Here is a 22,347-nt window from a genome sequence, read left to right on the forward strand (position 1 = left end):
CATGTGTCATAAAAAAAAAAAAAAAAAAAAAAGGATATTTTATTTCCCAACAACTCAAGCCATTAAATGAAATTCTGAATTTTTTAAAATTTTTTCTACACAAGTCGTTCCTTTGTTCTTGTTAGTTTTGTCACTCTTCTAGCATTACATTCTTTCAGGCTCTTTCCCTACCATCACAGGAACCAAAGAAAGAGTTTTTTGCAGAGCTGTATTTATCCATATGTTGGAATGGTCCTCATTCATTTGCTTTTTCATTCTAACCCTAGATATAAATACACAAGTATTTTTCTTATTATTTATCAAAAATTAATCCAACCTGGAAATATCAGATAACGTGTTAGTGGACAAAGTGAATTAAAACATAAATGATAGCTTGAATGGTACCAATAGATTCCAATTTATGGTCATGTTACATTTAGTGAGCTATATACATATGTTTCTAGGTTGAATTTGGAAATAAAAATGCTTCAACAGTCCTTTCTTCAGTTACAAAAGTCTTCCTATTTCCTTTTTACATTGCATAATAAAACCTATTAAGCATAGTTTCTGTTATAGTGTTTAAAAATGTGCTAGCTATTCACTATCTTCTAAACCATTAATCCTTATCTCTCTTACGGGGACTTTTAAGATCATGAAGAAGGAGATATCAAAAGTATCAGATGCTGAAAATAATCAGAAAATGTTCCTTCTTTTAATATACCTATAAACCATCCTGAGCCTTCTGCAATAGCCATGGAAGACACCAGCCTCCATCTCTGAGACTGGCTTTTTTATCCCAGCATCCAAGAAGCACCCATTCATTTGGGAAAGAATGATTAAAAGTTGTAAGCATTTTTTTCTTGACTGTGCCACAGAATGAGAAGCATAAACAGTCAACAGCAAAATGGCCTTAACAGAAATGTACAGAAACAGCATTCTAAATGTAGTCACTGTAACGTTCACATTACAGTCAGGAACAAGAAAAGGATGTCTATTTTCACCATAGTTACTACATATTATACTTGTAATTTACAAAATTTAAAAAGCATGGAAGTGAGATTTTAAATGGTAATTTTAGATTTTAAGTGGCATTTTTATGATTATATACATATATAAAATGCTCTATCAAACAAACTACTTGCAAAGAGAATTTCGTAAGTTGACTAGATACAAGATTAATATAAAATAACCAAATAGCTCTCTATATTTCAGTAAATCAATTACAAATATAATAGTAAAGAGCACTTCATTCATAACAGTAATAAAATTATAAAATACATAAGGATGAGCATATCAAGAAATGTGCAAGACCTTTATAAAAAACACCATATAAGTAGAGGGTATGAAACAATATCTGAATATGTGGAAAAAGACAATGCTCATGGATTGGTAGACTTGATATTTAAAAGATTTTAATCTGGGAATACAGTGCAATTCAATTCAAAAATTTCAAAAGGAATTTTTCATGAACTTGAAAAGCTAACTAAAAAATTTATTTGAGATATTAAATGTGAAAACCAGCTAACTGTATAATATTTGTACATAAATAGACAAATATATCACCAAAGCAGGGAGTTCACAAGTAAATGCAGTATGTATCTGGGAATTTAGAGTATGAAAATGATGGCATTACAAATTATTGGGAAAGAATGGCCTAGTCAGTAAAGGGTATTAGGACAATTGACTATTTGATGTGAGATAAAGATCTAATTTTATGGGGTTTTTTTTTACAAAGAAAAATAAATTCCAGTTAGATCTAAATGTAAAAATAAGGAAACTAAAACAAGTAAGAAAAATAAAACTAAGAAATTATTATGAAGAAAATACAGGTTATCCACAACATGGATTCATATGGAAAAGATTGATAATATTTTCATTCCTAATCATCCCTAATCAATCTGATACATTCAATGATATCAAAATATGAACACCTTTTGTAACAAAATATGCCATAAATAAAGTGAAAGTATAAGGAACAATCTGGGAGAAAATACAACATATAAAACAGAGATGAAATACTGTGGATATATAAATTAATAAATGTATATTAATTATGTATAAAAGGCATATAAACAACACAGTAGAGAATAGAGTATACATATGAAGGCAAATAACAGAAAACATAATAAAAATGTCAAAAAGAATTTTTAACCTAACTGATTTCTAAGGAAATGTAAGAACAAGAAAAAGCATCAACTCACAAATAAATATTTACAAAAAATTGAGAGTAAATGAAGTTTTGTGGAACTGAATCCACACTGTGGAATGCTGTGAAGCTGTTTTAAAGAGTGAAATAGTTCCATACATACAAACATAAAAAGATCTCAAGGGCAAATAACTTAAATCATGACCGGTCAGATTCATTATATTCTGAATGATTTTTTTCACTATATTATACTGGAGGTATGAACAAAAAAAGGCAGGAGCTCAGAGGAGGGACATTAGAGAACAGCAGAAGATAGGACCCCATAGCCAATTGCTAAAATATAAGTTAATATTTGATAGAAATATAGTGAATGGGACTTCTAGGAAGAGGCCATACTCTGAATCCAAGCTCCTTACAATTGCTTCTCCAGTCTTCCCTGTTAAAGTCCTGCCAGGTCATCTGAAATCAGCCCCCAACCAGCATCCTCTCCCAGCTTATGCTCTTTTATGCCTCCCTGCCTTGTACCCCTCTATTTTCCTCCACTAAGTATATCCCTCTGTTCTCTGACAGTCTCTTTCCATTTGCCTGGCTAGTGGCTTCTACACCTAGCTAGGGCACCACTTTCTTCATAAAGCCCTTCCTGATCCTGATATTCTCTGTTTGAGCTGTCCTAGTTCCTCATGCTTCTTTTACCATAGAATTTGCTCTAATGCTTGAGATTCAGAATCAGAACGGATTAAAGAGATTGATTTTTTTTTAAGTCCGTAAAATACTGATAATAAAAATGATTTGAACTCACATGCAGCATGAGCATGGGTGTGTGTTTCAATGAATAAATTATAGAAAGTGAAATACCAATAAAAGAACTTGAACAATTCTGTAAAACTTAGGTTAATTATGCAAATGATGCCATGTCAAAATTAGTATAGGATGTTATCTACCATGTAACTTCTTACTTGAAGTCCACATAAAGGCACATTTCCTTGATATATACACATAGGTGTAAAGAGTTTTTTTTTCCCTCTTCTGGAAATCTTCATAGGCTGCTAATGTCTCTTTCTCTTGTTACATTTACAAATGTCAAAACAAATGAAAGTAAGTAAATTTATAAGGTAAAACTTACAGATTTTCATTGTCAAGCACAACAATTTAAAAAACACTATGTGCTCCTTTCAGCATTAGATTATAAAATTGGGGATGAAAATGTCCTGCAAGATTTAAATAAATGACAAGCAGAGTCAGTATATTTTTTTCTCATGTTATCAATACTTGAAAAGAAGTGAAATCTATTTCTGAGTTTATAAAAAAACAGAAAAGCAACATAACTTTGATCACCAGTGAAAAAAAATATTCTTCATGTATGATAATAGACATACTATAATTGTTATATTATTGTATTGTCATTTAGTAAGGAGTGTTGAGGAGCAAGAAATTCCTGTCGCCTTCTAGGTCCTTCTAGCTGGACTAAGAATCAAATTAATATGTGACAGATTAATAGGAGAAAGTAAAATTTAATAGTGTACATACAGGGAATCCACACAAATATGGAAATTTCAAAGTCAGGCAAAATGTGGTATATATGTCATCCTGAACTAAGGAGATAGGGGTATGGGTCTGGGATTTCAAAGGGAAGGAATGCAATTCACAGGAAGATGAAAAAAAGTAAGTGGCTACTCAGAAACCATGGAACAAAGGGAGGACTTTGATAAAAGTAGCCTTGCTAGGTCCTCCCTGTCCACCATACCTGGTTCATATCATAATGTAGTAGCTATGGTAATAGCTCTCTTCCTGGAGCAGGTCCTCTATCTAAATTCTTTTTATGAGTTGTAGGGAAGGTAAAGAGCTTTTCCTGAATCTGTTGGGTTTTGATGGCTGTATAACTCAAAATAATCTTCAGGCCAAAGTGGTCCATCTTGGAGTGGCCTGCCCTTGGTCCCTACAGGAATGTCATTACCAAGCAAAAGGATTTCAGAGCACAAGTGAATTGAAACTATGGATGAGAAGGCAAACTAGAAAAATATGTAAGAGAAAGAAGAAAATTTGACAATATTGAAATGGCTTATTTATTCAGGCATTACCAGTAACTTTCCATTACCTTATTCAGTTTATTTTTTAAAGATTTATTTATTTATTTTAGAGAGAGACAGAGAACACGAGGGAGAGGGGCAGAGGGAGAGAGAGAGAGAATCTCAAGTAGACACCACACTGAGCACAAACCTGACTTGGGGCTCCATCTCATGCCCCTGAGATCATGACGTGAACTGAAACCAAGAGTCAGATGCTTAACGGACTGAGCCCTCCAGCCACCCCCTACCTTATTCAATTTAATCTAGACTGAGATTTAGGTTATTGAGATACCTGCCAACAATGTGGACTGGGACCATAACCATCAGTTAAGGGTTTAGATAGATCTGATACCTAAACTCTGCAAATCTAATAATGACTCCCTACTCCCTCATGCCCTTTTTATAAGAAACAGAATAAAAATCAGATCTGCAACTCCCAAATAGCCACCAATTGCTGAAGCATAACAACATTGTTTAGATTTAGTGGATGGATTGCTGTATACAGATCACATTTTGGGCTTGTCATGTAATACAGCTCAAAGCACTTGTGTTTGCTTAATCTGTTGGAGGTTTCCGTATACCTTTTAGGTGCCTGAATTAATACATCACTAACATAGAAGCCTTTCTATCCAGACAGATAGGAAATTAACATGTTGCTAAATGAATTATAGCCATGGTTTAGTAAAAAAAGGAAAAATAAAACCAAAAAAAAAACTCAAAACAGTGAGATGAAAGAGTTATATATTGATTCTTATTGTTAAAGTGGATTTCAATGTACAAAATACTAACTCAACAAAAATCAATAATTTCTTTCACTTCATAGTGTGCCATTAAAAACATCATTCCATTTTTCAAAGATTGGATGTTTAATTCAAGGCACATTCCTAATAGTTGCTGCCTCAGTTAAGAGTACACAATACAAGTTGGCAGAATAAAGAGTGGGAGATTCTAAGGAACTGTTAAAGTACATTCTCAGATCCATTCATTAGGCTTATTCTGATAGTGGGGGAATAAATTAAGACTACTGAAAGCTAATATTTTATTTCATTCCCAAGTTCTAAGCTATGTGAGAGTATCAACCCTTAATATTAAATGAATTTGTCAATTTTAGTTTCAATTTTGGAGGAGAGCTAAAATTTCCTTAAGACAAAAGAGTTTTCTTTTATTATTTGACCATTGAAAGACTCGAGAATTGGAGAATTCAGTAGCCCCTGCCTCCTTGGGAGTTTCACTCACTTTGTGAAACAACTCACTACCCAGCTGTTTCAGGTCTCATCTGTCAAAGAAGCATACCCATTGCCTAACTCATGGGGTACTGCAGAACAAGAATAAATAAGGCTGTTTTTCTTAACAAAAAGCATTATGCAAACGCAGCTTGTTAATAGAGAAGTTCTTTAATGTCACTCATAATTATGTGTGTGCATAATCAGAAATGGTCGCTTTACTTTCATAATATACCTGAAATGTCCTTTAGGACCAAATATGAAATATAATTGAAAGTGATTATTTTCTGTATTTATTTAAGCAATAGAGCAAATTGTCCATTCTTTAAAATTGTCACAATTTCACAAATTTGAAAACACGTGGTCTCTTTTCTTTCCCTGCCAACTCTGGTACCTTTCTTTAAAGAATTTAAAAGGACAGTCTAATCACCCTTAAAAGAAATCTGTTTTATTTTTATCTACTCTACGATTTAAAAATTCTTTCAATTTTTCTCCTGCAAGGAAAGTTTAATGAGGCATATTTGCTTGTTTCCATGGTATTTCAAAGGAGGATTACTAGCTGAAGGCAAGAAGATGTATACAAAAAAAAAAAAAGAAGAAGAAGGAGAAGAAGAAAAAGAAGAAATAACAGTGCTTGTAATAAGAGATGAACTTTACTTTTCAAATAAATTCCTTACAGTAGTAGTTACTCATTTATATTCTGTAAAATAATGCCAATCATTTTGAGTGTTATTTAAAGATGAGTTTTTCCTGGAAACCAAAAAGAAAAAAGAATGTAACAAGAGTTTCATCATACACCACAATCTGTCACTACAAAAATCCAAAAACACCCTGTCTTAGTAATGGACCAAAATCCAGTACCAGATAAACTGCTGTGTACATAGAGAAAATAAGGATAAAGTCCAGCTTGCATTATCTTTGATTTGATAGCTAGGATGCTGAGCATTTTTTGTGTAACAGATATTTTAAGTACCATGTTCTATTAACTTTGAACTCTGACATTTGCAAATCCAATCACAGATGCAGATTTTCCTGGGAGCAATCAACCAACATATATTGTGCTAGTCAGGCTCTTTCATCTACAAAGTATATATTGGTAATTTCCTTTATAATTTTGTTTTATAAGCATTTTGATGAGGTCTGAAATTTAAAATACAAAGCAATCATTCGAAACTTTGTATAACAACTCATGCAAGGATATTACAATATCACATTTATAACTTGTGATGAAAATTAAATTCTATTAATAACTCCAATCTCTCTTTAACATATTTAAAATTGAGAGGGTGAGAGGTCACATGTAATTGGGAGAACAGGTCTTGAATTCACTCACATGAGTCTGACATCATAGGTCCTATTTTAGCATCTCTGAAAAAGGGATACTAAGCATGAGCAATGTTATGTTGTTGAAGGCAATTCAGTCTATTGCCAATGGATAAAATGCCAATAAAATGAAAAAGAGTACAAACCATTAGAAAATGTCAATTTCATGGAGCAATATATTCTAGTAGAAAGAACCCTAAATTGAAGCTAAAAGGTGTCAGTTTCTAATCCTAAGTCTGCCATTTAGTAGAAATACAAAGTCTTGAGCTGCAGTTTCCTCATTTGTAAAATGGTGGTAGATTGGAGGATGGATTGGATGGATAGCCTTTAAATTTAGGCTAATATAAATTATGAGGGTGGGAGGAGGGAAGTAGTCAGTGGGCTTAATCTCTCTGATCATTGAGTAGCTGTGAGCTCAAAGGCTGGGAAAGAAAAAGGGCCACAGAAGGAAGAGTTCAACAGAGAGTGGACTATGACACCTCAGTCTTTTCCCTTTGTGCAATCAGAATACAGCAGAGTCACAACCTCAGTCTTTTCCCTTTGTGCAGTCAGAAGACAGCAGAGTCATAACCTCAGTCTTTTCCCTTTGTGCAATCAGAAGACAGCAGTCACAAAGATGGGAGCTGAAGACTGACTAGCCAACCTCTTGGACCTTCTTGTCTGTGAAGACCATTGTAGCAGCTGCAACACAACTAAGGGCCTCCAAAGAAGCTGAATTCACTCAAGGTAATGCTGCCAGTGGGGGTGTTACAGAAAACCAGACATAGTAGTTAGAGTGGTAAAAACAAATTTCAGTCACAAACTATTACATAGAAGAAAGGAGATGTCAGTGTAGAACTGAGCTCAAGTGGGGAATTATGGTGAAGGAACAGAATGAGAGCGTCAGTTGATGGGAAATCACTAAGGGGAGAGAACAAGGGTTGGGGTTAATCTTGCCAAGCTGACCTAATGAGATTCTTGTGAGGGCAGACCATGATAAGACATCACTTGGGGCATATTCAGTCAGATATGGAAGGTGATCAGGTAGGTATCAATGGTGGGTGAGTATCCCTAAAATGACTTACCAGTGTTACTGGTGCTCTGCAGGCCCAGCAAGGCTGGGGGCGGGAGAGGGAAGGGTAAAGGTCTAGGCATCCTGGAGAAGGGACCTCCCCAGAGCCTGACAAAAGCTTGGTCAGGAACAGAGTCCTTGTCAGTGACAAGCAGTGCACCCAGAAGGACACACGGAAGTGCAAGAATCTCTTAGGTGAGACATCAGCTTCAGAATAGCAACTGAAATTGTTTTAAGAAGGAAAGAAGAAAAAAAAAAAGTTAAGCAAATATGCGGGTCTATGAACAATTATATGCAGTGTATTAATGTTTTGGCTTGGTTTGTTGGGTTTTTTTCCCCCTAGAAGAAGAAACAAATTGTTTGTAGGTTTTACAGCTCTGTTGATCATACACATTTAAACAAATGTCCTCATTAAAAATTCAGATTCCAGAAGCTAGCAGCAGAGAAAACCAGTGCCCATTTTAATATTTCATTTAGGTTTTGTTTTGTTTTTTTTAAGGCTAAGATTTCCTTGTTTAGTTGAGATGTTCTGAGGAAAAAATAAGGAGAAACACTGCTTCAACTAAAGTGTTAAATATTCTCTGATTTCTAGAGCTAGCAAACTTCTCGGCCTAGGTTGAGCTGAATTTCAAAACCATTGTCATTCCTGAGACAACCTGTAGTTTTAAATGACTAGGCTGTCAGCCTTTTAGTTCTTTGCATTTGCCTTTTCTGCTATAGTGAATGGTAACAATTACATTACAAACAGCATGTTATTTCCAACTGTTTTTTTGACAGAAATCTTTGTGTTACAAATATTGCAAAGTTGAGTTCATTTGCATGATTCATTTTTTATGTAAATCTTGAGGATGCAGTTTTTTTAAGGCTTTAATAAAATAAAATAATATTGACTTTAAAATAATATTGACTTATCTTCTCACATTAAAAAATGCTTGATAAACAAAATAGTTTAAGGGCCTTTGTATAGATTTGGAAACAGTTTTTAACATAGAATTGTTAGGTTCATATGGCATGACTTTGTAATGGTTAGAATTCACTGATGGGAAGAGGTAATGCAATTGGGAGAAAGAAACGAGGGAAATTATATATTCCTTTTTTTTTTTTTAAAGAAGGTGTTGGCAATGTTTCTGTTCTTAACAGGGTTAGATTGATTTGTCTTAGAAGTAACCAACTGAAAATATCATTTTTGAAAGAAGACAGAATTTAAGAAAGAAGAATGAATTTTTGTGTTACAAAGTGCAGTAAGTTTGGGAATAGATGTTGGATGAGCCAGACCCTTGAAGATGTTTATCTTTCAAGCTGATTTAAACTTTTAGCAACTACTAAGCCTTTCAAGATCTAAGGAAAATCCAGTAGGATCAAAGCCTATGTTCTCATTTTAAAAAATACTCGAGTAACTAAAACAGACTTTTCTTAGCACAAAGACCTTGTATAGAAATTGTCATATAGATATTTTTAGTATATGTGTAGTAATTTATTTACAGCAATTTGTAATTCATATATATATATATATATATATATATATATATATATATATATATGAGGAGATCAGATTAGATGTAAAATCTTTTCCATTTTTAACATTTTATAGTTCTAGGAAATGTTTAATTTGCACAAGGCATTGGTCTTTGTAAAGGGGTAAGTGCATAATGGATACAAATGTTTCAACCATTGACCAAGAGGTTGCCTAAACTTTAGACAAATAAATGACAATTGGCAAACAGATAGCCTACTCATGTTGACTAACTTCCTCCATAACATTCTCCAGTATACCCTTTCCACTTTTCCCAAGGCTTAAAAATCATCCTGCCTTTTGTCTTAGTGGGGTTGCATTCAATCTCAATCCCTTATTACAATATTCTTTTTTTTAAATTTTTTATTGTTATGTTAATCACCATACATTACATCATTAGTTTTTGATGTAGTGTTCCATGATTCATTGTTTGTGCATAACACCCACTGCTCCATGCAGAACGTGCCCTCTTTAACACCCATCACCAGGCTAACCCATCCTCCCACCCCCCTTCCCTCTAGAACCCTCAGTTTGTTTTTCAGAGTCCATCATCTCTCATGGTTCATCTCCCCCTCCGATTTCCCCCCCTTCATTCTTCCCCTCCTGCTATCTTCTTTTTTTTTTTCTTAACATATATTGCATTATTTGTTTCAGAGGTACAGATCTGTGATTCAACAGTCTTGCACAATTCACAGTGCTCACCATAGCACATACCCTCCCCAATGTCTATCAGCCAGCCACCCCATCCCTCCCAACACCCCCCCCACTCCAGCAACCCTCAGTTTGTTTCCTGAGATTAAGAATTCCTCATATCAGTGAGGTCATGTGATACCTGTCTTTCTCTGATTGACTTATTTCACTCAGCATAACACCCTCCCGTTCCATCCACGTCATTACAAATGGCAATATCTCATTCCTTTTGATGGCTGCATAATATTCCATTGTATATATATACCACTTCTTCTTTATCCATTCATCTGTCGATGGACATCTTGGCTCTTTCCACAGTTTGGCTATTGTGGACATTGCTGCTATAAACATCGGGGTGCACATACCCCTTCGGATCCCTACATTTGTATCTTTGGGGTAAATACCCAGTAGTGCAATTGCTGGGATCATACGGTAGCTCTATTTTCAACTTTTTGAGGAACCTCCATACTGTTTTCCAGAGTGGTTGCATCAGTTTGCATTCCCACCAACAGTGTAGGAGGGTTCCCCTTTCTCCGCATCCCCGCCAACATCTGTCATTTCCTGACTTGTTAATTTTAGCCATTCTGACTGGTGTGAGGTGGTATCTCATTGAGGTTTTGATTTGGATTTCCCTTATTGCAATATTCTTAAATAAGGTCTTCCTTGCCTGTTTAATTCTGTCCAGTAGTTTTTCTTTGATACCCACAAGGAATACAAAATGTATGGGAGTAATATCATGTGTATAGTTCATTTAATACAAAACCAAAGTCTTGTAAATTAGTACAGGAAAAGTCACCAGACATTCTTAAGAGAGATTTTGCTTTGTAATTACATATACAAATGATGAGGGAGCAGAAGGCTAGATGAAGACAAAGCATAAACTGACCCCATGCAACCTCCCCCCCCCACCCCCTCTGCTGGGTGGGATATTTGTGACATTCTTCCAGTAATCTCTCAAACTTCTTAATGTTAATGCCTTGCTAGAGGGTAAACAACCTTAACTTGACAATGGCAAGGCCTCCATTATGTTGTAGGTCCTCTTTAGCATGTGAAAGTTCTTTTGAGACCTCCCTTTTGCTTACTTCCCCCAACTCCCAAGTATATAAACAGCCACCCCTCACAACCCTAGGGCAGCAGCTCTTTCTGCCCATTGGTCCTGTCCCCGTGCTTTAATAAAACCACCATTTTGCACCAAAGACATCTCAAGAATTCTTTCTTGGCCGTGGGCTCTGGACCTCCCTCCACGGAACCTCACCTATATTCCAAAACCACATCACAAACACTTAAAATGAACATATAGCCTCTATTATCAACCTGAATTTTAATGCATCACAATTCATTTATTTTTATCTCATCATATATACCTATGATGATTCCAAAATGATTTGTAGTGACTATCATGCCTTGTAATTATATTAGTGAATACACATTGAATTCTGAATGGTTAATGATTACCTAAATTTAATAATACTTAAGTCAACAGTTTCTGTCCTCAATGCTTATTGTAAATTCTCTTTACCTTTAAATTATAATTCTAATATCACAATTAGGTCAATGTTTTCAAAATATCAACCCTCAGACCATCCTAATTTGTCCTTTTCTTTGTACCCTGTATATCATTGGCCACTAGATCTTACTGCTTCTTAGGCAGTCCTTTCCTTTAGTCAACCATTGCCACTACTGAGAGCAAAACTATCTGCACTTACATCATTTACTGTCAACACTTACATAATATGCTATCCAACTGCATGTATTAATATATCTAATAAAGCTATAATGATAAAAAAATTTCAGGAAACACTTACCCAGGTAGATGAAGGGTTGCAAGTAACTATGTTTCAGAAATCTCCCCCAAATCCATTTATTCAAGCAATAGAGGACTTTCAAAAGCCCTTAGACCAAGAGATTTTTTACCTAAGATAGCCAACACTGCTTTAAAACCCTCAACTGGCTTTGTTTATCAGTGCCACACCATTAGGTCATAAACTATATTCAAGCCTTATCAGTAGCTTCCCAAACCACTAATAGGACCCCCCCCCCTTTTCTAGATAAAACTTCATTAATATACTGCCTGTTTCTTCTCTCCTCTTATGGAAGAAATGGTACCTTATGCAGCAGTCAGTAATAAACTTAGCTTTGCTTTATCAGCAGATTATGTTGATGGTATTTTGGGGGAATCTGCTGTTAGTACCACTGAAGACCAGTGGGCATTTGGCCATGAATGGTGGGCATTTCCCCAGGGTTTGGGTCTTTATTTTTTATTGGCAGCTATGAACTAAGGGATGGAATATTTATTATTTGGGGAGGGGATTTGTGTGGGAGCAGGGTTTCATGTTTTTTCTTCCTTACTTGGTCAAGGTCTCCAACCTTCTTAGTCTTGGGCCTTTCTGATTTGATCTGGCTTCTTGTGGCCCAATTTGTGGAATGCTGCTGGGGCAGGGTTCTCAGTTTCCTGATAAGGGGCTTTGACTCCCCCTTGGTTGGTCTTCAGGCACCCTGTTAAAGCCTAACTAACTGTAGACTCTAATAGTTGGAGGCATGAATTAGGTTTTTTATTGCTTTTCAATTTTCTATGACAAACTGACAAAGTACCTGAAAACACTAAATGCATGGTTAGATCCCCAGTCAACTTCCTGATCCTTACCTCCTTGAACTTTCTGTATCTTCCAGTTCTTTCCATCTCAGTCTAACTCTTGGTACTGGCTATACAAAACATAGCTCATGATTGACCTCCAGTTCTAGTGATGCGGACTTACCTACTTTGTTGTGCAAATTAATGTAAGTGAACCCAGGAATGATGCAGAAGTAGGTATGGGCATACCTTATTTGATTGTGCTTCACAGTATTGTGCACCACAGATACTGCATATTTTACAAATTGAAGGTCTGTGACAGCCCTGCATGGAGCAAGTCTATCAGCATCATTTTCCCAACAGCATTTGCTCATTTTGTGTATCTGCGTCACATTTTGGTAGTTCGTGCAATATTTCAAACTTTTTTGTCATTACATTTTTTATGCTAGTCAATGATCTTTGATGTTACTATTGTTATTGTTTCGGGGCACCCTGAACCATGCCCATGTAAGACAGTGAACTTAACAATAAACATTGTGTGTGTTCTGACTGTTCCTTCCCCTGTCTCTCTCTCTGTCTCTCTCTTTCTCTCCTTGGACCTCCCTATTCCCCAAGACACAACAATATCAAAATTAGGCCAATTAATAACCCTACAATGGCTTCTAAGTGTTCAAGTGAAAGGAAGAGTTGCAGGTCTCTTACTTTAAATCAAAAGCTAGAAGTAATTAAGCTTAGTGAGGAAGGCACGTTGAAAGCCAAGATAGGCCAAAATCTAGGCATCTTGTACCAGTTAGTTAAGTTGTGAATTCAAAGGAAAAGTCCTTGAAGGACATTAAAGGTGCTACTTAGAGCAAACACACAAATGATAAGAAAGCAAAACTACCTTCTTGCTGATATGGAGAAAGGTTTAGGGGTCTGGATAGAAGAGCAAACCAGCCACAACTTTCCCTTCAGCCAAAGCCTCATCCAGAACAAGGTCCTGACTCTCTTCAATTCTGTGAAGGCTGAGAGAGGTAAGGAAGCTGAAGAAGAAAAGTTTAAAGCAAGCAGAGGTTGGTTCATAAGCTTTAAGGAAAGAAACCATCTCCATAACATAAAAATGCAAGGTGAAGCAGCAAGTGTGGAGCTATAAACTCAACTCCCTTTAATACATACGGGGCTATTGTGGATGTCTGTTTCTTCTTGATTGAGCTTTTGTAGTTGAAGGCTTTCAAGGAATTTTTCCATTTCATTTATGTTCTCAAAGTTATTACCGTGGAGTTGTTCATAATATTTTATAATTATCTTTTTTGTTTCTATAGCCTTTAATGATGCCACCACTCTCACTGCTAATACAGATCATGTGTCTATTCCTTCTGTGTTTCCCACAAAGAAGTTGATTATTTTTATTGATTTTATCAAAGAACTAGCTTTTGGGTTCATTCATTTTCTCTATTTTTCTGTTTTCTATTTGACTTCTGTCCTACTAGGTACAATCTCCTTATTATTATTTGGGACTTAATTGGTTCTAAAATTTCCCTTCAGGTAGAAGCTGAGGATATTGCTTTGAATCTCTTTGTTTTTAAATATATCTGTTTTGTTTTCTCTTTATTGGGTTCAAAATATTTTCTAATTTCTATTTTTACTTTTTTAACTTCAAAATTATTTAGAAGTGTTTTATTTAGCTTCCAAACATTTCAAATTTTTAAGTCTTTTTTTCTGTTACTTATTTTGAATTTAAATTCCTTGTGGATAGATAACATATTTTATGTGATTTGAGTACATTTATGTTTACTGAGACTTGTCTTATGGACCAGACTATTTTGTTTTTAGTAAATGTTCCATATGCACTTGAAAAAGTACATAGAATCTTGTATTCATTGATTCTGTTGTTTTGGGATAGAATATTCTGAAAACATCAACTAGGTCAACTTAGTTGAGTATTGTTCAAGCCTTTTATAGTCTTACTTATGTCCTCTATATTTATTTTATCAATAATTGAGAGTCAGTTATTAAAATTTCTCAGTATAGTTGTAGATTTGTCTATTTCTCCTTGTGGTTCTTTCTATTTTCACTTTATGACTTGTGAAGCTCTGTAATCAGGTTCATAATTATTTAGAATTGTTGTAGATGTATTGACTCCTTTATCATATTGAAATGGCCATATTTATCCTCAGTAATATTATTTACTCTGAAATCTACTTTCTCTGATATTAATAGAGTTTTCATTAGTTTTCCTACTGGTATTTTTTTTTATTCTTTAATTTTTAACCTATTTGTGTCTTTATATTTAGGTCAATTTTTAATAGGGCCTTGATTTTTTCGGCAAATGGTCACTTCTGCATTTTAATTTGGGATATACGGATATATCACATATTATGATTATTGATAAAGTTGGATTTTTTAAAAATTTCCCCAGTTTTTCCTTACTTAGAAGAATGGAGGAGTGTCTGTAAACTATCTTTCAAACTGAAAAGGTAGTTTAAGACTAAAGAATGAAACAAGCCATTCCATACCTCTTACACAGAGTTTTATTCAGGGTAACTTACTGATGGGGAGGATCGGGTGGATGGATGATCCAGGCAGTACACAGCCATTCTCTGCCCAGTCCTGAGCCTGATCCCCAGCTTTTATACAGTGAAGGGCATGGTGGTGAGGTCACAGGGTAGTTATCCAAAGTGGCACTATCTGCACACTAGTCATCTCTACTAGGTATCTGAAGTGACACCTTAGGGATATCAGAACAAGTCTTCCCTCATTCCAGTCAGGGCACACAGTAACCTCCATGCGGCCTGGAATGCACTGCCCTGAGGGAGATCATTGCATGGGCATGGACAAGATAGAGTGTTAAAGGTTGAGTAAATATTGTGAGCATTCCTACACCCCTTCTTTTTTGGCCTCATTTTTAATTGAGTATTTCTTATAATTGCATTTTATTTAATTTGTTGCTACATTGGCTATAACTATTTGTTATGCTATTTTAGTAATTACTAAAGTGGATTTGTATTATATGTCATTTACTCATCACATTCTATATTTAAGTGAATAATTACTTCACATAGAATAATCCTATGACCATATACTTCTATTTTTGTCCTCCCAATCTTTGAACTAATCTCACCATATAATTACTTATACACATGTTATATAACAGACAATTATTATTTTTGCCTTAAACAATTTATTCTCATTGTTAATAGACTTTGTTTTTTAGAGAAGTTGTAAGTGCATGGCAAAATCAGAGAGTTGAGAGAGTTCCCATATATCCCTTTTTCTGCACATATATAGCTTCCCCAACTATCAACATCCTGTACCAGATTGTACAGTTGTTAGAATCAATGAACCTACAATGACATATCATTATCATCATAGTTTATAGTTTACCTTAGGATTGTACATTCTATGGGTTTTGCTAAATGTCTTATGACAGGTATGTACCACTGTAGTATCATACAGAATAGTTCCACTGTTCTAAAAATCTTCTATGTTCTGCCTATTCATCCTTCCCTCCCCATTACCCCCAGGACTATTGATCTTTTTACTGTCTCCATGGTTCTTTTTCAGAATGCCATATTGCTGAGATCATATAGTACGTAGACTTTTCAGATTGGCTTCTTTCACCTAGAAATACTTACTTAAATTCCCTTCATGTCTTTTCATGGTTTGATAGCTCATTACTTTTTAGCAATGAATAATATTCAATTGTTTGAATATGCCACAGTTTATATATCCATTTACTTACTGAAGGACATTTTGGTAATTTCCAAATTTTGGCAGTAATAAATAAAGCAGCTATAAACATCCATGTGCAGGGTTTTCTGTGAACATAAGTTTTCAATGCATTTGGGTAAATACCAAGGAGAGTGATTGCTAGATCATACGGTAAGAGTATGTTTTTAATTTTGTAAGAAATTGCCAGCCTTCCAAAGTGGTTGTACAATTTTGCACTTTCAACAGCAATGAATGGAAGTTCCTGTTGCTCTACACCCTTGCCAGAATTTGGTGTTGTCAGTGTTTTAGATTTTAGCCATTCTAATAGGTGTATTAGAATGTTATATAGAGGTATGAACGATAATGGGTATCTCATTGTTGTTTTAATTTAAAATTTCTTATGATATATAATATGGATCATCTTTTCATATGGTTATTTGTCATCTCTTTAGTGAAATGTCTGTTTAGATCTTTTTCCTATTTCTTTTCTTTTCCTTTTTTTTCAGTCTGTAGCTTGTCTTCTCATTCTCTTTGTCCATTTTCTTTTAAAGAGATTAAATAATCATAAATATAGCCTTGTATACTTACCAATGTAATTGTTAATTCTGCTGTTCTTCATTCCTTTGTATAGATCTATATTTTCATCTTACCATTGTCCTTCTGCCTTTAACCTTTCATACAGGGTACCTCTATTGGTGTTGAATTATTTCAACTCTTCTATGTCTAAAAGGCACTTATTTTGCTTTTATTTATTTTTTAAAAGATTTTATTTATTTATTTGAGAGAGAGAGAATGCACAACTGGGAGGAGGGGCAGAGGGAGAGGGAGAAGCAGACTCCCGGCTGAGCAGGGAGCCTGATGTAGGGCTCAATCCCAGGACCCTGAGATCATGACCTGAGCCAAAGGCAGCTGCTTAACCAACTGAGCCACCCAGGCACCCCATTTTGTTTTTATTTCTAAAAGATATTTCCTTTGGATTTAGAAATCTAAGCTGTTTTGTTGTTGCTTTAATCAATTCAGTACTTCGAATTTGTTATCCCATTGTCGATTGACATGCATTGTTTCTGATAAGAAATCTGCTTTTATTCTGATATTTATTTATTGGGTCATTGAGTTTTTGAATCTGTGGGATGATTGTTTTATTAAATTTGGAAATTTGGGGCATTATTTTTTTAAAGATTATTATTTTTTTTTTTTTTAGAGAGAGAGAGTGTGTGGAGGTTGGGGGCAGGGAGGTGCAGAGGGAGAGGGAGAGAATCTCAAGCAGACTGCTAAGCATGGAGCCTGACATGGGACTATATCTCACAACCCTGAGAACATGACCCAAAATCAAGAGTTGGTCACTCAACCAAGCAAGCCACCCAGGCACCCCTGGTGCATTATTTATTAAAATACTTTTCTTGGGGCCCATTTTCCTTCACAGATTCTAATTAAAATGCTTGAGGTTGTTTCACAAATCATGATGTTCTGGGTTGGTTTATTTTTTGTCTTTTTTGTTTCTTAATTTTTAGTTTTTTCGCTATGTATTTAATCTTATCCACTGTAATATATAATGTACTGTTAATTCCTCCTGCATATTTTTCATTTCTGACATTGTAATTTTCATCTCTAGAAGTCAACTTTGAATCTTTTCCCCATTATCGTTCATACCTCTATATAACATTCTCAATCGTTCTCCTAGGTTTGACCATATTAAATAAGGTTATAATAACTATTTTTTTTGTATTCTTATCTACTAATCTTGTTATCTGTGTCATTTCTGAGTTGGTTTTGATGGACTGACATTTCTACAAATTATGAAAAATAATTTTCACCTTCTTTGCATGTCTAGTAATTTTTTTTATTAGATTTTACTCATTATGTACTGGACATTTTTTCATTCCTATAAATGTTCTTGACTTGTGGGAACAAGATGTGATTCAGTTAAGTTGCTAGTAAATTGATCCTTTCAGGTCTTGCTTTTTCATGTTTGTTATGGGGAACCAGAGCAGTGCTCACCTGGGGTTAACTTTGTCCCACTATTGAGGCAAAGCTTTTCTGAATGTTCCATGTGACACCATGTGAATTATGAGGTTTCTCACTCTGGCTGGTAGGAAAAGGAATCATTCTTAGCCATGTTTGAACCCTAGGGATTATTCCTTCTCATCCTTTTAATGGTACTTATCCCAGCCACAGTTCATGTTCTCACATCCATTCACTGATCAGTACTCAGCTTAAGAATTGAGTGGATTCTCCAGAGTTTTCTCTCTCATCCTGTCCTGTAAATTTTAGGTGTCTTTCCTAATCAGAATTTTAGTTTTATCTCATCTCAAAGAGACCACTGGGCACTGCCATAGTTCCCATTGGATGCCATGGCCTGGAAATTCTCACTTGGCAATAAATGAGAAATGCAAGAGCATCTCATTTGTTTCTTGTCTCAGAAATCATTGTCTTCTCTTGCCTGATGTCCAGTTTCTTCAGAATCACTTTTTTTCTTATATTTCGTCTTTTGTTTTTCTTAGTCTCTAATGTGAAGGTAAATTCTGACCTGTGACTCCCTCTGGGTTGGAAACAAAATGTCTCTCTTTAATTTTAAGGCCAATTTGTACTGTGTTTCTAACATTCCATGCTAATTGTTTTGATTAAGGTTTTGTTGAGTTTGAATATTGATGTAAAGAAAAAATACTGAAATTCTAAAAATGCATCATCTGAATATACTTTACTTTTAAATGTAACAGCCACAATCCAGTCACCTATTCTTTTTTAAATGAGCACTTTATATGTGCATTAAAACAATTATTTAAAGCAAAAAAATTCAAGCACTCGGTTTTCTCTTTTTACATAAAAGATTTTGAAAAAATAATTTTTCAGTAGGATTGTGAGTGCTAGGTTTAACTAAAGGATATGTTAGTTGCTCTTTCTTTGGTTGGAACAATTTTGATGAATTCTTCTCTCAAGACAAAGTAATGATTTTTGAGACCCTTTCCTGGATCTTTCACACTCTGTAATACTAGAACTTGCCTTCATTGCAAATTTTTATCCACCGCACATATAATTTTCTTTGCCATAACAACTGTAGTATGTTTTTAAGTTTTGCCTGAGTCTATATGAAACAATTCCCAAACTTTATGTTAAATTATTAAACTTTTTTGTCAATATTCACATTGTCACTGGACTTATAAATATAGTAAAGATAGGGGAGAATTCAGCAATCAGAAAGTCAATATCCAGAAGTATCTCCCAATAATTAAAATACAAAAAACAAACCAAAACACTTTCCATTTAATAGATATTAGATTAATACAGAGTAACAATTAACTCCTAAGAGTAATTCAATTGCCAAGCAGCTCTACTTCCAACCAAGTCAGCTTCAATGATCCATTTTTTGCTCTTATTCCTTCCTTCCTTTTCCTTTCTTTCTTCCTTCCTTTCTCTCTTCCTTTTTCTTTTCTTTCTTTCTTTCTTTCTTTCTTTCTTTCTTTCTTTCCTTCTTTCCTTCCTTCCTTCCTTTTTCTTCCTTCCTTTCTTTCTTTCTTTCCTTCCTTCCTTCCTTTTCCTTTCTTTCTCTTTCTCTCTTTCTTTCTCTCTCTCCTTCTCTCTTTCTCTCTTTCTCTTTCTTTCTTTCTTTCTTTCTTTCTTTCTTTCTTTCTTTCTTTTTCTTTCTTTCTTTCTTTCTTTCTTTCTTTCTTCCTTCCTTCCTTCCTTCCTTCCTTCCTTCCTTCCTTCCTTCCTTCCTTCCTTCCCTTCCTTTCCTTCCTTTCCTTTCTTTCCTTTCTTTCCTCCATGATATTGTATAGGGCAATATTAGGACAATGGTGCTGAGTTATAATGATAAATGATGATGATAAGCCATACCTAGTAGATTTTCATTCTAACAGAAATAAAAGTGGAAAGGATTGACTTTAGATGCTTCCCTATCCTTTTCATTTTTTAACTGATGATGCAAAGAATAGTTTTAAATTCTTGCATGTGCATGTCTCACACATACACACACAATGAAAAAAATTCAAAGCAATTATTCAGATAAGTGAGGCCTTAAAATTCCCACTATGTCTGATATTTCAAGATAATGAAAAACAGTTCAAAAATTGTTTTTACTTAAATTATCTAGATACATGCCTCATCTGCACTTTGCTCTTTGCATGCAAATATATCCTGACTATTTCTCAGGGTCCTCTTTCACTCCAGCCAGGTTTCAGTTTTTTAATTGATTTGACTGGTTATCTCACAACTGTATTTACACATTTACACCCAGACAATTATCAAGTTCTAAAATAAACTTTGACAAATGACAAATATAAACTTTTCCCTCTTGAATTGTGGCTGAGCTGAAACAGACTTGTGGATTTAGCTAGACCTAAAATTGGTGTGTGTATATGTGTGCATGTGTGTGTGTGCATTAATACATTTATATCGTCTCATTTTATACTTTCTTTCAAGTTTTTGTCCACTAAGCAGCTTTGTGAAACAGATGCTATTTATTATGTCTTTGTCTTCCCCTCAGTTGTTGTTAATTTTAGAAGTCAATGGGAAACATTAACTCTAAAAGCTAAAAGCTTTGTCAAATTAAATGTGGTCAAGAAGACATCAGAATATTACAAGAGTCTATTGGAAATATATATGCTTATTGGTTCTTGTATTGTCTTCTTTTTGCAGAGATCTATATTTATGCGTGTTCCCTGTTTGCTTCCTTAGAAATCTATAAATTATATCTATATCCGTCAGTCTGACAAATGTATTACCTTATACACCAAAGGAGAATTTTATCAGGAGAATTTTAATGGCCTGTAGGTATTGAACACAGCTGGTGACAAACCATTTCTTCTGTTATTGATCACAGCTTTAAAACAGCTTTCAAAACAACATTCAAGAAAATCAGAAAACTTGGGTACAATATGTATTATTCATTAAAATAAGGTACTGTTTATAGAAGAAAAATGCAGATGTTCTCAACTTTCTTATTGGATTTAAATGGCAATTAATTAAGAAATGTCATAGTTATTATATCTGACCCTGTGAAGAAATCTTTAAATTTAAACATTGCAAGAAGAGGTTATAGAATTATACCACTCAGGAGACTAGAGGAGGTTAGGTGATTCTTATTTCTGACCTTTCACATTCAAAGCATCACTGTAATCTCAAGGTTTTTCCAAACTTTTTTCCTTTACTATGCGTCTAGCACTTTTAATGTATTATTTAATCTCCACAAAAAAATATCCAGGAGGTAGATAATCTTAGCACTGTTGTACTAATGAGAAAACTAAATTTGGGTAGAATCAGTATATTGACCAAATGTTTACAGTTGACATTTGAACTAAGACTTTCCTATTAAAAAAGTCGTTTTTTATTAATTACACAATATACTCTCAGTTAAGTAGCAGAGGGTGATGAAATAATGAGTACTTTAATTTGGTAGATTGTAAAAAAGAAACAACCAGGGATTCAGATATTCCCTGGCACATATTCACCATTAAAAAAAAAATCATGGATGAATAAATTAAACATCAAGATACATCAGGAAACATCAAGATACATTTCTTCGTAAAGTTTGTCTATTATCTTTCTCCCTTTGCCTTTCTTGCTGTAAGTATTTAATAGTGTATCATTGTAGGAAAATAAAACTAATGTAAAAGTTCGTAATAATGATCATTAAGTACCCTATGCACCAATGTCATGAACCCATTCTATTTTAGAGTCATTTTCAAGCCACAGTGTTTGACAAATTGCCATGCATTTTCAGAAATCAACAACTAAAAGACATTTGGATTATTTTTATGAGAAGTGTCATTTAAATATCCACCATCAATTGCAACTTTGCACTGAGATTTTAGTAAAATAATTTGCTTTTATTTTCTATTATATATCAGAGTGCCTTAATTGAAATCCCATCATTGCTTTCTTAAAATTTGGTCTCACCTAGAGCAAATAAAGGAAGCTAACTACATTACTAACAAGTACTTTGACTATTTCAAGTGCTTATTTTTGTGTCCTGAATATGATGATCAAATATCATCCCTTATAAGAAAAGAAAAAGAACTGAGTGATTTCTTTTGAATCTTACAGCTCTTGAATCTTTTCTTTTTAAATCAAATACATATCTTAGAAATAATAATGC

General features: G+C 34.4%; 1 long non-coding RNA gene across 2 annotated transcripts in view; it reads right to left on the reverse strand.

The window, feature by feature from the left end:
- The window catches only part of LOC116645691, an 84,015-nt gene that overhangs the window by 12,746 nt on the left and 48,922 nt on the right, over positions 1-22,347 (reverse strand). The gene's annotated exons all lie outside the window — the stretch shown is intronic.

The sequence above is a fragment of the Phoca vitulina genome, unplaced genomic scaffold (genome assembly GCF_004348235.1).
Source record: "Phoca vitulina isolate PV1807 unplaced genomic scaffold, GSC_HSeal_1.0 scaffold33, whole genome shotgun sequence".
Lineage (NCBI taxonomy): Eukaryota > Metazoa > Chordata > Mammalia > Carnivora > Phocidae > Phoca > Phoca vitulina.